This window comes from Salmo trutta, chromosome 24, assembly GCF_901001165.1.
Source record: "Salmo trutta chromosome 24, fSalTru1.1, whole genome shotgun sequence".
NCBI lineage: Eukaryota > Metazoa > Chordata > Actinopteri > Salmoniformes > Salmonidae > Salmo > Salmo trutta.
Genome location: NC_042980.1, coordinates 33804133 through 33818317, shown reverse-complemented (window position 1 = coordinate 33818317; position 14185 = coordinate 33804133). Strand labels below are relative to the sequence as shown.

Here is a 14185-nt window from a genome sequence, read left to right as displayed (position 1 = left end):
AAAACCATTCTACTGCCAATGTTTGGCTCTGTGCTCGATTTTATACACGTCAGCAATGGGTGTGGCTGAAATAGCTGAATCCACTCATTTGAAAGGGTGTCCACATACTTTTGTATATATATAGTGGATAATTTTTTTTAAATACTTTATTTAACTAGGCAAGTCAGTTAAGAATAAATTCTTATTTACAATGACGGCCTCATCAGAGAGAGGGGTCCCAAGCCATACAGATTCTGGCCTGTTGTTGTATTTGAGATGATTTTTCTTAAATAAAATAAAGAACTTTGTCCCATATTTCTTGTTTGTTTGTAATCAGGCCTATGGGTATGTTTCATAATCTGTAAATGGTGGTACGGGCTTTCAAAGAGGAAGCACACAGCCTATGAAAAGCCAGGTGTCTGCGAGGGGGGTGGAGACTGGACTGTCTCATCCATGATCCACCCCATTGTGCGATAGCTGCTGTGGCTTACTGAATCAGTGTTTTCCAACAGTAGCACAAACGGCAACAAACAAATGTCTCGGCTATTTCAGCAGGGGAACTTCCATTCATCAAAGGTTAGTGGTCTATTAAATTTAAAGATGCAAATGTTTTGTTCCATTATTACTGACCAATATAAGCCTGGTTGTTTATTTTTGTGAAAAGGTTTGGGCTACATTGCAGGATGTGCATAGTCTCCATCAAAGAGTGATGATTGCAGACCATTGCTCGAATAAATTGCATTGCATTCAAAATGATTTTACATATAGCTTAGCCTACATAACCATATTACATAAACAATAATAGGTCCTCATTATTACAAAACACCGTAAATATATTCCACTACCACAGTCCTACACTATAAACATCCACTGTAAGTATATTCTACTTCCACTGTCCTACAATTTAAACATCCACTGTAAGTATATTCTACTACCACTGTCCTACACTATAAACATCCACTGTACGTATAGACTCTCTCTGCCATCACGGGCTGTAGCCTAGTAGTCCCTCTAACCTGTCTCTGTCTGTCTATAGTAGGTCCTACTCTAAATGTGGAACCTGTTCTGTGGCTTCTTCCCTGTCCACTGCTATGCCTGTCCCTTTGATTTAGCCTGTAACAACTGTTATTGTCTTTAGCTTAAACATAGTTCTGAGACACAGAGTGGTATGGACCTTTACAAGACTTTCATCTCTCTCTCTCTCTCTCTCTCTCTCTCTCTCTCTCTCTCTCTCTCTCTCTCTCTCTCTCTCTCTCTCTCTCTCTCTCTCTCTCTCTCTCTCTCTCTCTCTCTCTCTCTCTCTCTCTCTCTCTCTCTCTCTCTCTCTCTCTCTCTCTCTCTCTCTCTCTCTCCTCTCTCTCTCTCTCTCTCTCTCTCTCTCTCTCTCTCTCTCTCTCTCTCTCTCTCTCTCTCTCTCTCTCTCTCTCTCTCTCTCTCTCTCTCTCTCTCTCTCATATATATATCCACCTCAGTCATTGAACATTACCCTTAGTGAGGCCTCTAAAGCCACATTCTTACTATGTGTAGCAGATGGCAACCCAACTACACCTGGAGCAGGTACTCACTCCTATGTAAACTAGTTAAATCCAGTTTAAATGTAAATGTTAGGTGAACTTGTTTAAATATATGAAACAGATTAGCTTGAAGCTTCAGTATGTTCATATATTATGCTGGCTGTGAAATGATGCCTTTGCCGATCTCACACACACTCACACAAAGCCCTTCTCCTCCTCTCTCTCTCTCTCCCCCGTGGTGGTCCAGCCATGGCCTGGGTCTTCAGTGAGAGCAGAGGGAGACAAACTGCACCTCCTCAGTCTCAACTCTGAGCTGAATGGTCTCTATGTCTGTGAGGCCTCCAACCCCTACGGACGAGCAACTGGCTCCCTCTATGTACACACATCCTCTGGTGAGAAGCACCTGAGAGAGAGACACACACACACACACACACACACACACACACTATTCATGCTGGTTGCTTAACTATATGCTTATAGTTGTTCTATGATTGATAGATTGATTTAATTCTTTATTATCCTATAGGGAAATTTGTCTGGCAACAATATAGGCATTCCTGGCATACACATAAAACCCATATATGAAGTTATGACTAATGTGATGTAGCATGGATAACAAAGTTGTGCCAGATGCTCACTTATCTTTCAATGCATGTGTTAGTATCAGACTTATGGCCTCATTACCCTTTCTATAGGAAGTTACTGTATAACCACTAAGATGGTCATGATACACACTCATCTCTTACTGCATATGTACATGTCTTATAACCTGGTATTATCTCTTATCTTTTTGCAGGTAAGGGTACATATCAAAGCTATAATGATTGCTAGGGCAACAAAATTACATGGAAATGCAGTTGCTAGGAAAACAAAATTATATGTAATTGTAAATGCAGACTGATATTAACTGTATCCCCTCTGTCCTCACAGAGACCTCTGCTGCCTGTTGGGTTCTACTCGTTGTCATTCTATGCTTGATTGTTGCTGAAGCAGCAGTTTTATGGTACCAGTGCAAATATGGACAGTTTGCTTGGTAATATCAACTACTGTAATATTATGAACTTAATTTTGCATTAAAAAAAATAATGAATTGTCATTAGATTATCATATATTGATTTGGCTCAAGTTCATATACAATTTTTTGGGGGACTATATGCCAGGAGTTCAATCATGGCCAATCACCAGTTCCAGGCACCACAACAGGTATGTGACTATGTTAAAGTCCACCATTGTTGCGTGATTAACATATCTCATCAGCCACCTTTTACTATGTAATAATACTGTTATAATGTCTAATGACAAGGTTGAGGAAGATGAACCTGGGACGTCTGGGTTCTGACACTCCATACCAGGAAGACGGATAAGGAAGTATTGTGATGTAAGGAACACAAATTATTTGTATTTATTTTTAAATATTATTTCAAAAATATATTGTATGTGTTATTGTCTATTCATGAGGCATATTTATTGTACTATTTTAAAGAAATTGCCGGACAGGTTGATAGCGGATGCCAGAAGAATCTCAGACATGCACTGGGTGTGGGAAGATTTCCAGTCTGCACATTCTCCAATGTTCTAACCATTAGCAAAGAACAGGCACATTCTCCAACCATCTAATGAACAGAGACCCTATGCAGTTTTCACTGTGACATTAGAAACCTCAGCTCGGCCCCTCCTCCACCACCTCTTTCTTTACACAGTGCTGGCCCTCGTTACATTTTTTTTATCCCCTCTCCTGGACTCCGACTTGCCGTGGTGGAGGAGCTTTGTTGCTTCAGAGGGAGCAACATCACTCCGTAATGTATGTATATATGAATGGTGCATGTAGAAGCCAACTAAATGGAGGCCAGGTATAATCTAAATAACAAGTACAAATGAAGAATCTTGTCAGTAATGACTAGCCGAGCCCTGACTAATGCTGGTGCTTGTAGCTGCTCAAACATGTGTTCCTTCATATTATGCAGCCTTATGTAGTATTGTCCCAGACGGCGTTGGCCCATACCAGGGCTCTACCCGTGAGACACGAGACGAGGACGCTGACACTCTCCTCCTCCGAGGGAGGAGGATGGACGGTCGCTAGGTACAACTCCAGCTGGAGTAAGAACCCCTTACACCCAGCGGCCGTTTCATCATACTCCCTGGGAGGGGAGAGTTTAACCCCGCTGGCACTGGCTGCTGGAGATGCTGGTTGAGGTGCCGGCTGTTGGACCGGCTGGTTAGTGGGACCGGAAGCGCTTCGGTCCCAACTCTCTAGGCATGCCCGTACCTGGTCCATGGCAGTACCCAGACGGTGGAGGAGGGTGGAGTGTTGATCAATCCGCTCCTCTATGGACGGGGCTGGTGTTGAAGTTCCTGCTGACTCCATGAGAGGTGCGGGATTCTGTCACAACGGGTGGCTTGTGGATTCAGGAGAGTCAGGAGCAGGAGACAGAAAGATTCCGTGAAACTTTTACAAAAGTTTCTAAACTTTATTAGGGTAATGTTAAAAGTAAGTCAAACCATCGTTTATAGGGAAAATATGAGTGGGCTACTATATTGCTGCAAACACATTTGGCCAAAAAAAATGGCTTAACAGAATGAAACAAAACCCTTGCAAACTGGTTTAAACGTTCACAAAAGTTTGAACAGGCTATATTGCAGCAATTACCAACAAAGGCTAGTGCCTACTGTACCCAACAAATAACAGCAATAGGCTTATGTTATTTATTTTACAACAGACCTACTTATGACATATCTTAAACTAAATACAAAGTAAACAATTAAAAAGATAGATCTAACTTAATTTAGCCAATGAAAATGCCTCAACAGATATAAACAAAACAGGTTTTGCACATATGGTTTCGATTAATAAATAGGCTTGCAATAATAACAATCACATACAATAATAACAAAACGAATTATTATAAATAAATAATCCAAAAGCCGGCAATTGCCTGCTAAAGGAAACCCCGGCACATTTTCCCATCAGAGTTATGTTTGCATCAAATTGAGCTATTGTTGATAATATAAAATGTTAAATTGGTTTCCAGCGCATTTTTTACTCTAGGGCTATAGATGGATTTGTCACAAAAAAATTATTTACTCGCATGAAAAGTTTGGATGGAAACCTGGTTAATGTAAAGCCATTTTGAGGATCCTGTAATTATATTTCGGATGAACGTATGCATGCTTACAGGAGACTTTTGAAGTAGCCTAATCAGATTTAAACATTGTGACTGGTTGAAGCGGTGGTTCGCCCAAGGAGCCATACAAGCAAGCACCGCTACTGCAGAAAGAGAGGCTTCTGTGCAAGGCAGAGATCAACATGTGAGCTGTATAAGTGAGAGAGAGAGAGCATGCCCAGAGAAAGAGGGACAAGAAACAGATCCAGAGCGAGAGGAACACAAACAGATCTAGAGAGGGAGGGACAACAAACAGATCCAGAGAGGGAGGGACAACAAACAGATCCAGAGAGCGAGGGACAACAAACAGATCCAGAGAGCGAGGGACAACAATCAGATCCAGAGAGGGAAGGACAACAAACAGATCCAGAGAGGGAGGGACAACAAACAGATCCAGAGCGAGGAACAACAAAAAGATCCAGAGCAAGGGACAACAAACAGATCCAGAGAGGGAGGGACAACAAACAGATCCAGAGCGAGGGACAACAAACAGATCCAGAGCAAGGGACAACAAACAGGTCCAGAGCGAGGGACAACAAACAGATCCAGAGTAAGGGACAACAAACAGATCCAGAGAGGGAGGGACAACAAACAGATCCAGAGAGGGAGGGACAACAAACAGATCCAGAGAAAGAATGTAAACCAGCAGCTGCAGCAACTCCTTCTAGAAATGAGAGCGGTTTAGGTGACAAAGACACTGAAGCTGAATAGCTACCCACACAGAAGTTTTGGTACACAGAAAAGGGCATTTCAGCACTGCTGGTTTGAGAAATACAATTGGGTAGAGTACTCTGTCTACAAAAACGCAGATTTCTGCTTTCCATGTAGAGTTTTTAGCAAAAACAATACATTTGATTATTTTGACAGTAATGGCTACAAAAATTTGAAACAAGTTTGTTTATCTTCGGTAAACATGAGATGGCACAAACACACAGAGACAGTGTTGTGGCATGGCAAAGCTACCAGGCAACTAGTAATCATGGAAACATTGCTTAGATTTTAACATCTGCCCATTCTAGTGATATTGTAGAGAGAAGGGAGTATCTGAGTAGAATTGTTGCAGTCACTCTCTTTCTGTGCCAATGATGAATCTAGTGAAAGCACACATAGAAGGAACTTTCTTGAATGTATGTAGCTTTTGAAGGAGTTTGACTCTTTCCTGCAAAGGTACAATACTCCATCAAATGTGACGTATCTCTCTCCAGAATCTCAGAATGACATGATCAAATGCTGTACTCAAGAGATTGCGGAAACCATAGTCTCTGAGATGTCAAAGTCTGGAATGTATGCCGTTATGGCGGATGAGGCCAGGGATGGGCAGTCTGAACAGTTGGCTCTGTGTGTTAGGTATGTGACAGAGTGGACAGTTAAGGAGCGTTTACTAGCACTAGCAGAAATCAAGTCATTTGATGCTTAATCGATAGCAAATGAGTTGCAACAGCAGCTCCAAATGAGAGGGGTAGCAGGCCTAAAGTGCGTTGCACAGACCTATGATGGTGCAGCTGTCTTGAGTGGTTCCAAAGGAGGTGTACAAGCACATTTCAGAGTGCTGCATCCGGAGGCAATTTATATACATTGCTACTGTATGCTCATGAGCTTAATTTGGTGTTGTGTCATACTAGCAGGGCTATTCCGGAGGCTGCTGAGTTTTTCTGTTTCTTGGAAAATGTGTATTTGTTTTTCAGTACATCCCTAGTTAACCACCATAAGTTCAAAGAAGCTCAGTCCAAACTTAGAATAGCATCAGCTGAACTTGTGCAGCTCTCAAAGACTCGCTGGGCATGCCAGCTGTGGTCCATAAATGCAGTCCTGGACATTTTAACTGCTATTTTTGAGTATCTATCTGCCATTGGATCCCCCATGGCTGTTGGTCTGAGAGCAAAGGTTCATATGTTCTCCACCGTGTATTTGCTACAGATGTTTCAGTCCCTTCTTTCTATAACTGAGGGACTACACAAGTTCCTTCAGAAAGAGACTGTAGACCTGGCAGAAGCTTGTTTCGGCAAACAAGCTGTGTGACACACTGATAGGCAAACGCACAGATGCATTTGCCACAGAACTTTATGACAGAACCAAAGCACTGAAATTCACAATATTCCAGAGGCAGATGCAGCAAGAAAGGGCAAATTTTGCAAGATTTTGTGGTGGAGACCTCCTTGGGCACAGAATTGTCATGTTCCGAAACAACGAAAACAGAGTGGTTGCTCCCCTGCTTGGACAGGATGGTGTGTGAGCTTGACCAGCGATTCTCGACTGTAGATGCAGGTCTGCTCATGCATACAGGCATGCAGCCCCAACTCAAAAACCTTCCTAGATAATGCTTAAATGAGTTTGCCAAGCACTAAGGTATTGATGTTAAAACAAAAGAGATGTTGGTGGCCAGAAACTTTCTTGGCTGGAAATGAGAGGCTGGATGTCCTCCAAAAGATATGCTTTCTGTGCATAACCTCCTGGATGATGATATGTTTCCTTCTCTGAAGGAAATCATTCAGGTTGCCCTCACAATTCCTGTGAGCAGCTGCTCCTGTGAAAGGTCCTTTAGTGCACTGCACCGGCTTCACTCCTGGTTGCGTAAGACAATGGGTCAGAAAAGGCTGGCAAGTCTTGCAGCCATGTCCATTGGAAAAACGCACTACCCTCCCTTGTGCCCAATAAAAAAAACACAACCATTTCCAAAGCAAAAAAAATGTTTTACAACCGTCACTTATTTTGGACTACTCCTCCACCCTAGTTAATTTCGATCTGTCCCTACTTTTCTAATGGAGATTTATCTCTGTCATATGAAACGGCTTGTATCAGATGTGTCTTTTACAACAGTGTTTTTTTACATTTTGGCAAATGTTTCAAAAAGGTGTATTACATTGTCTGCTTCATTACAGTAGTTGATAGACTTGCTATTGTGTATGTTTTTCCTGTTGGTCATGTAATTGTAATGTTTAAAAACGAATTTAACCATTTATTAAATCGGTAAATGGGGGTTGGTTAGTCAGCAGCAAAATGTACCGAAATTTGTAGCCCTAGTTACTCCCCAACCCTGTAAAAACATCAGGTGTTATCTTTTTCCCATGTAGTACAACTGCTCTTATCTTCTTTCTCCTTCGTGTTGAAAACAATTACTGAACTGTGGAATGACACAGCTGATTGCGTCAAAGCCATAAAGCCGTGTGGGTTGGGTTGAAGCACTCCAATTTCAGCCACTCCCATGAGGATCATTCCATGGGGACTTTCCAGAGACAGCCTAACAGCCACTAGTCTATGGTTTCATGGTCTGTTCTCAGTGTAATAGGATAGCAATCAAGTTAGGAGTCTGGGCAGAGGCAGTGTTCTGAATCTGATGTAGAGGGCAGAGGATGTAAACAGTAACTTCTTTGAGGGGAGGAACATTTTTTTGTTATTACAGTGTCTGATGTACTGTGTTTTTCTTGTGATATTTTGTTAAAACTTCCTCAGCAACTCAGTATCATGCCTCTGTCACTGGTTGCACATCACAGGGAGGGAAACACCCCATCTCCATGGAATAGAGCCAAATGGTGGTCAAACATCTTGGCTAGGTTTGTGGCAGTCCTGAAATCTTGTCAGCCCATGATTGTCATTCAAATAACTGCCGGTCTCACTGTAATTGACATAAACACGTTTAGCATCCCCTGGCTTCCATGCATAGCCTACAAGCCACCGACGCAGACCTTTGGAACATCTACATTTTAAAGAGTTTAATAAATCTATTTAATATAGCCCACACCATCACAATACATCCATTATTTAATTTAGACAGGTCTAAAGAAACATGATATGAAGAAAATGTAGCCTATTTCAGCAGAACAGAATAGCATATTCTGAGGTGTCCTTATGTTATGCCCTGATCTGGCTATGCCATATGACTGTGGGCTACACTAGTTCATTTAGCAGACAAGATATGTAAGGTTCTGTATTTATTTTCTTAGTCAACCTTGTGTTCTGTTCCGTTGTGTTCTTAAACGTAGCCCTGTTTCTTTGTGTTCTTGAATGTAGCCCTGTCTTTCATTTTTGTTATTTGATTTCACCTGTGTTAGTTAATCACCTGGTCTCATCAGCTCCTTATTTAGTTCAGTTCATTCTGCTTGTGCCTTTGTGAGGTATTGTTTGTTTTGACTCTATAACCTGCCTGTTTGCCTACTTGTGTATGACCATTGCCTGCTTGTGACCACGGTTCCTGCCTTCTGCAAAGGCAAAATTAACACCTGCCGCGCTCTGTGTGTGAATCAACACCTTTTTCTCCCTGAGTATTCATTACAAGATTATAGGCTACACCGGTTGTAAAGTGAATTAATGTGTTTTATTTTAAGAATTTAGCAAAAAATATAGCAGCGCAAGATAGCTGTAATCCTCTTTTAAATAGTGGCCAGTCTAAGTACCAATGGACTTATAAAACTGGGTTTATAAGAACATGTTTCACTAGGCTCTGTGCTCTCCCACCGTGTTCCAGGGGTCCTACTGTACGCCTATAGGCTACGTTTGTATTATTTGGCCACTTTAGTTGTGATACAAACCTTGTCAAAACATATACACTGCCTCCAGAAAGTATTCATACCCTTTGACTTATTCAACGTTTTGTTATAGCCAAATTCAAAATGTATTAAATTGGAGAAAAGGTCTCACCCATCTAGACACAATAATGACAAATGACAAAGAGAAAATATGTTTAAATGTTTTGGGGAAAATGTATCAAATGTTTGGGGTTTGGGGTCACTGATTTTTAATGGAATATCTACAGAGGCCCATTATCAGCAACCATCACTCCTGTGTTCCAATGGCGAGTTGTGTTAGCTAATCCAAGTTTATCATTTTAAAAGGCTAATTTATCATTAGAAAACCCTTTTGCAATTATGTTAGCACAGCTGAAAACTGTTGTTCTGATTTAAAGCAATAAAACTAGCCTTCTTTAGACTAGTTGAGTATCTGGAGCATCAGCATTTGTGGGTTTGATTACAGGTTCAAAATGGCAATTAACAAAGAACTTTCAACACTCATCAGTCTGTACTTGTCCTGAGAAATGAAGGCTATTCCATGCGAGAAAAGGCCAAGAAATTGAAGATCTCGTACAATGCTGTGTACTACTCCCAAAACAGAATGCTTTGCACTCAGGACTTAAAGTTAATTTCTTTGCAACATTTACTTTGCAACGTTTCTTACATTTCTTGCAACATTTCTTTGCATGTTTTGGAAAATTTGTATTCTGTACAGGCTTCTTTCTTTTCACTCGGTCATTTAGGTTGGAATTGTGGAGTAACTACAATGTTGTTGATCCATCCTCAATTTTCTCCAATTACAGCCATTAAACTCTGTAAATGTTTTAAAGTCACCATTGGTCTCACTGTGAAATCCCTGAGAGGTTTCCTTCTTCTCCGGCAACTGAGTTAGGAAGGATGCATGTATTTTTTTTAGTGACCGGGTATATTGATACAACATCCATAGCGTAATAACTTCACCATGCTGAAAGGAATATTCAATGTCTGCTTTAAAAAAAACACCTACCAATAGGTGCCCTTCTTTGCGAGGCATTGGAAAACCTCCCTGGTCTTTGTGGTGGAATCTGTGTTTGAAATTCACTGCTCAACTGACAGACTTAAGACTTAACAGATAATTGTATGTATGGGGTACAGCGATGAGGTAGTCTTTCAAAAGTCATGTTAACCACTTATTGCACTCAGAGTGAGTCCATGCAACTTATGTGACATGTTGTAATTGTGCTGCTGTAATTGTGCTATGCTTCTTCCTGAAGCCCGATTGGTACATTGATAAAATAGAGTTAGTACACAGTCGTGGCCAAAAGTTTGGAGAATGACACAAATATACATTTTCATAAAGTCTGCTGCCTCAGTTTGTATGATGGCAATTTGCATATACTCCAGAATGTTATGAAGAGTGATCAGATGAATTGCAATTAATTGCAAAATCCCTCTTTGCCATGCAAATGAACTGAATCCCCCAAAAACATTTCCACTGAATTTCAGCCCTGCCACAAAAGGACCAGCTGATATGTCAGTGATTATCTTGTTAACACAGGTGTGAGTGTTGACGAGGACAAGGCTGGAGATCACTCTGTCATGCTGATTGAGTTCAAATAACAGACTGGAAGCTTTAAAAGGAGGGTGGTGCTTGGAATCATTGTTCTTCCTCTGTCAATCATGGTTACCTGCAAGGAAACACGTGCCGTCATCATTGCTTTGTACAAAAAGGGCTTCACAGGCAAGGATATTGCTGCCAGTAATATTGCACCTAAATCAACCATTTATCGGATCATCAAGAACTTCAAGGAGAGCGGTTCAATTGTTGTGAAGAAGGCTTCATGGCGCCCAAGAAAGTCCAGCAAGTGCCAGGACCATCTCCTAAAGTTGATTCAGCTGCCGGATCGGGACACCACCAGTACAGAGCTCAGGAATGGCAGCAGGCAGGTGCGAGTGCATCTGCACGCACAGTGAGGCAAAGACTTTTGGAGGATGGCCTCGTGTCAAGCAGGGCAGCAAAGAAGCCACTTCTCTCCAGGAAAACATCAGTGACAGACTGATATTCTGCAAAAGGTACATGGATTTGGACTGCTGAGGACTGGGCTAAAGTCATTTTCTCTGATGAATCCACTTTCCGATTGTTTGGGGCATCTGGAAAAAAGCTTGTCCGGAGAAGACAAGGTAAGCGCTACCATCAGTCCTGTGTCATGCCAACAGTAAAGCATCCTGAGACCATTCATGTGTGGGGTTGCTTCTCAGCCAAGGGAGTGGGCTCACTCACAATTTTTCCTAAGAACACAGCCATGAATAAAGAATGGTACCAACACATTCTCCGAGAGCAACTTCTCCCAACCATCCAGGAACAGTTTGGTGACGAACAATGCCTTTTCCAGCGTGATGGAGCACCTTGCCATAAGGCAAAAGTGATAACTAAGTGGCTCGGGGAACAAAACATCGATATTTTGGGTCCATGGCCAGGAAACTCCCCAGACCTTAAAACCTCTTATGGACGGGCGTTCCGCTAGCAAAATATTCCATTACCGTACTTCGAAGCATGTCAAACACTGTTTAAAATCAATTTTTTAGCAATTTTTCTCGTAAAATAATGATAATATTCCAACCGGGCGACGACGTATTCGTTCAAACACTGAAAGAAAAAAATGGAGTCGTCTCGTGCACGAGCGCCTCAGTGTCATTGTTCCCAGAAGGACCACTCACCAAAACCCCTGCTGTTTTTCGCCCAGAGACTGCAGAGCTATCATTCCACTTTCTGGCGCCTTCCTAGAGCCAATGAAAGCCTTAGAAAATGTCATGTTACAGCAGAGATGCTGTATTTTTTATAGAGAGGCTACAGAAGGACAAGAAATGGTCAGACAGGGCACTTCCTGTATGGAATCTTCTCAGGTTTTGGCCTGCCATATGAGTTTTGTTATACTCACAGACACCATTCAAACAGTTTTAGAAACTTTAGAGTGTTTTCTATCCAAATCTACTAATTATATGCATATTCTAGTTTCTGGGCAGGAATAGTAACCAGATTAAATAGGGAACGTTTTTTATCCGGCCGTGAAAATACTGCCCCCTATCCCAAACAGGTTAATCCCATTGAGAACTTGTGGTCAATCCTCAAGAGGCGGGTGGACAAACAAAACCCCACAGATTTTGACAAACTCCAAGCATTGATTATGCAAGAATGGGCTGCCATCAGTCAGGATGTGGCCCAGAAGTTAATTGACAGCATGCCAGGGCGGATTGCAGAGGTCTTGAAAAAGAAGTGTCAACACTGTAAATATTGACTCTTTGGATAATCTTCATGTAATTGTCAATAAAAGCCTTTGACACTTATGAAATGCTTGTAATTATACTTCAGTATTCCATAGTAACATCTGACAAAAATATCTAAAGATACTGAAGCAGTAAACTTTGTGAAAATTAATATTTGTGTAATTCTCAAAACTTTTGGCGACGACTGTATAATGACTCTTTTGAGCTGTTCACTAACAAAGGTTTCAATATTTTCGCTAGGGGTGAGAGCTTTGAGATTGGCCTATAATTATTTAAGAGTTGGATCTCCAGACTCTTTAAAGTGGTAGGTCATGCTGATTTCAGATCATTGGAATTGAATTGCATTCCAGGGTTAGATTAAACAGATATGTAAGTGGTTCAGCTATGAGATCAGCTGCCAATTTTAAAAAGCAGGGATCACGAAGACCAGGACCTGCAGGCTTTCTCTGATTTTAGGATTTCAGGGCTTTATGTACCTCCTACATTGAGAATGGCAAAAAGCTAAAAGTTTGACCAGGATACCGAATCAAACATCCTACCAGATGATACAAAGGTCTCTTTGAAACAATTCGTCATTTCAGTTTGGTCATATAGAGCAACAGAGTCCTTTAATAAACATGGCGGTAATTCATTAACATACCAGACATAGACTTCCAAAACTTTCTAGGGTCATTCAGATTATCGGTGGTAACAGACATAAAATATTCAGACTTGGCCTTCCCGAGAAGAGAAGACCACTTGTTTCGTAGCTGCCTAAAACGAAGCCAATCAGCATCAGAATATAATTTCATTGCGTTAGCCCAGGCTAGATTATGTTTGTGAATAATACAAGACAGCTCAGAACAGAACCATGGATTATCCCGCTTTTTAACTCTGAACGTGTGGAATGGGACATGTTTGTTTACTATTTGGAAAACAACATCATGAATGAATTTACAGGCATTTTCCACATCAGGAATAAGCTCAATCATGCTGCAGTCAAAATAAAACAAAACATGAAAGAAAGTCTGCACATTAAAACTTAAAATTTCTCTTAGGAATAAAGCGTGGATTTGTCTTAGGAACCGTAGTATTTCTAACAGCAACAACAACACAATGGTTACTTAAATCATTACAGAAAAAACGAACGGCATAATATTTATGTGGAACATTTGTAAATTTCAAATCAATCAGCGTAGATTTCTCTGGATATTTGAGATTTTGGCATAGGACAGTGACACAATATCTTAATTTAATCAATCTTAATTCCACAAAATGTGGAAAAAGTCAAGGGGAGTGAATACTTTCTGAAGGCACTGTAGGCCTATGGGGCACTGTAGTCCTGAATCCACTCTGGCGTTGTCTTGGCTGTGTGCTTAGGGTCGTTGTCCTGTTGGAAGGTGAATCTTTGTCCCCCGCAGTCTGAGGTCCTGAGCGTTCTGTTGCAGATTTTCATTAAGGATCTCTCTGTACTTTGCTCTGTTAATCTTTTCCTCGGTCCTGACTAGTCTCCAAGTCCCTGCCGCTGAAAAATATCCTCACAGCATGATGCTGCCACAACCATGCTTCACCGTAGGGAGGGTGCCTGGTTTCCTCTGGACGTGACGCTTGCCATTCAGGCCAAAGAGTTCAATCTTGGTTTCATCAAAGCAGATAATCTAGTTTCTCATGGACTGAGTCCTTAAGGTGCCTTTTGACAAACTCCTAACGGGCTTGTCATGTGCCTTTTACTGAGGAGTGGCTTCCATCTGGGCGGCCAGCTCTAGGAAGAGTCTTGGTGGTT

At 41.4% G+C, this 14185-nt stretch overlaps 1 long non-coding RNA gene across 3 annotated transcripts; it reads left to right on the top strand.

The window, feature by feature from the left end:
* The first annotated feature begins 444 nt into the window (after positions 1-444).
* Positions 445-3398, top strand: LOC115161175 (uncharacterized). Of its 3 annotated transcripts, none has more exons than XR_003869197.1 (5): positions 445-555; positions 1452-1536; positions 1741-1885; positions 2424-2871; positions 2977-3398. It is a non-coding gene; the product is annotated as an uncharacterized LOC115161175 (long non-coding RNA). The 3 variants fall into 3 exon arrangements; XR_003869196.1 differs by lacking the exon at positions 1452-1536 and having other exon boundaries at positions 446-555; positions 2424-2696; positions 2797-2871; XR_003869195.1 differs by lacking the exon at positions 1452-1536.
* Positions 3399-14185: the final 10787 nt, after the last annotated feature.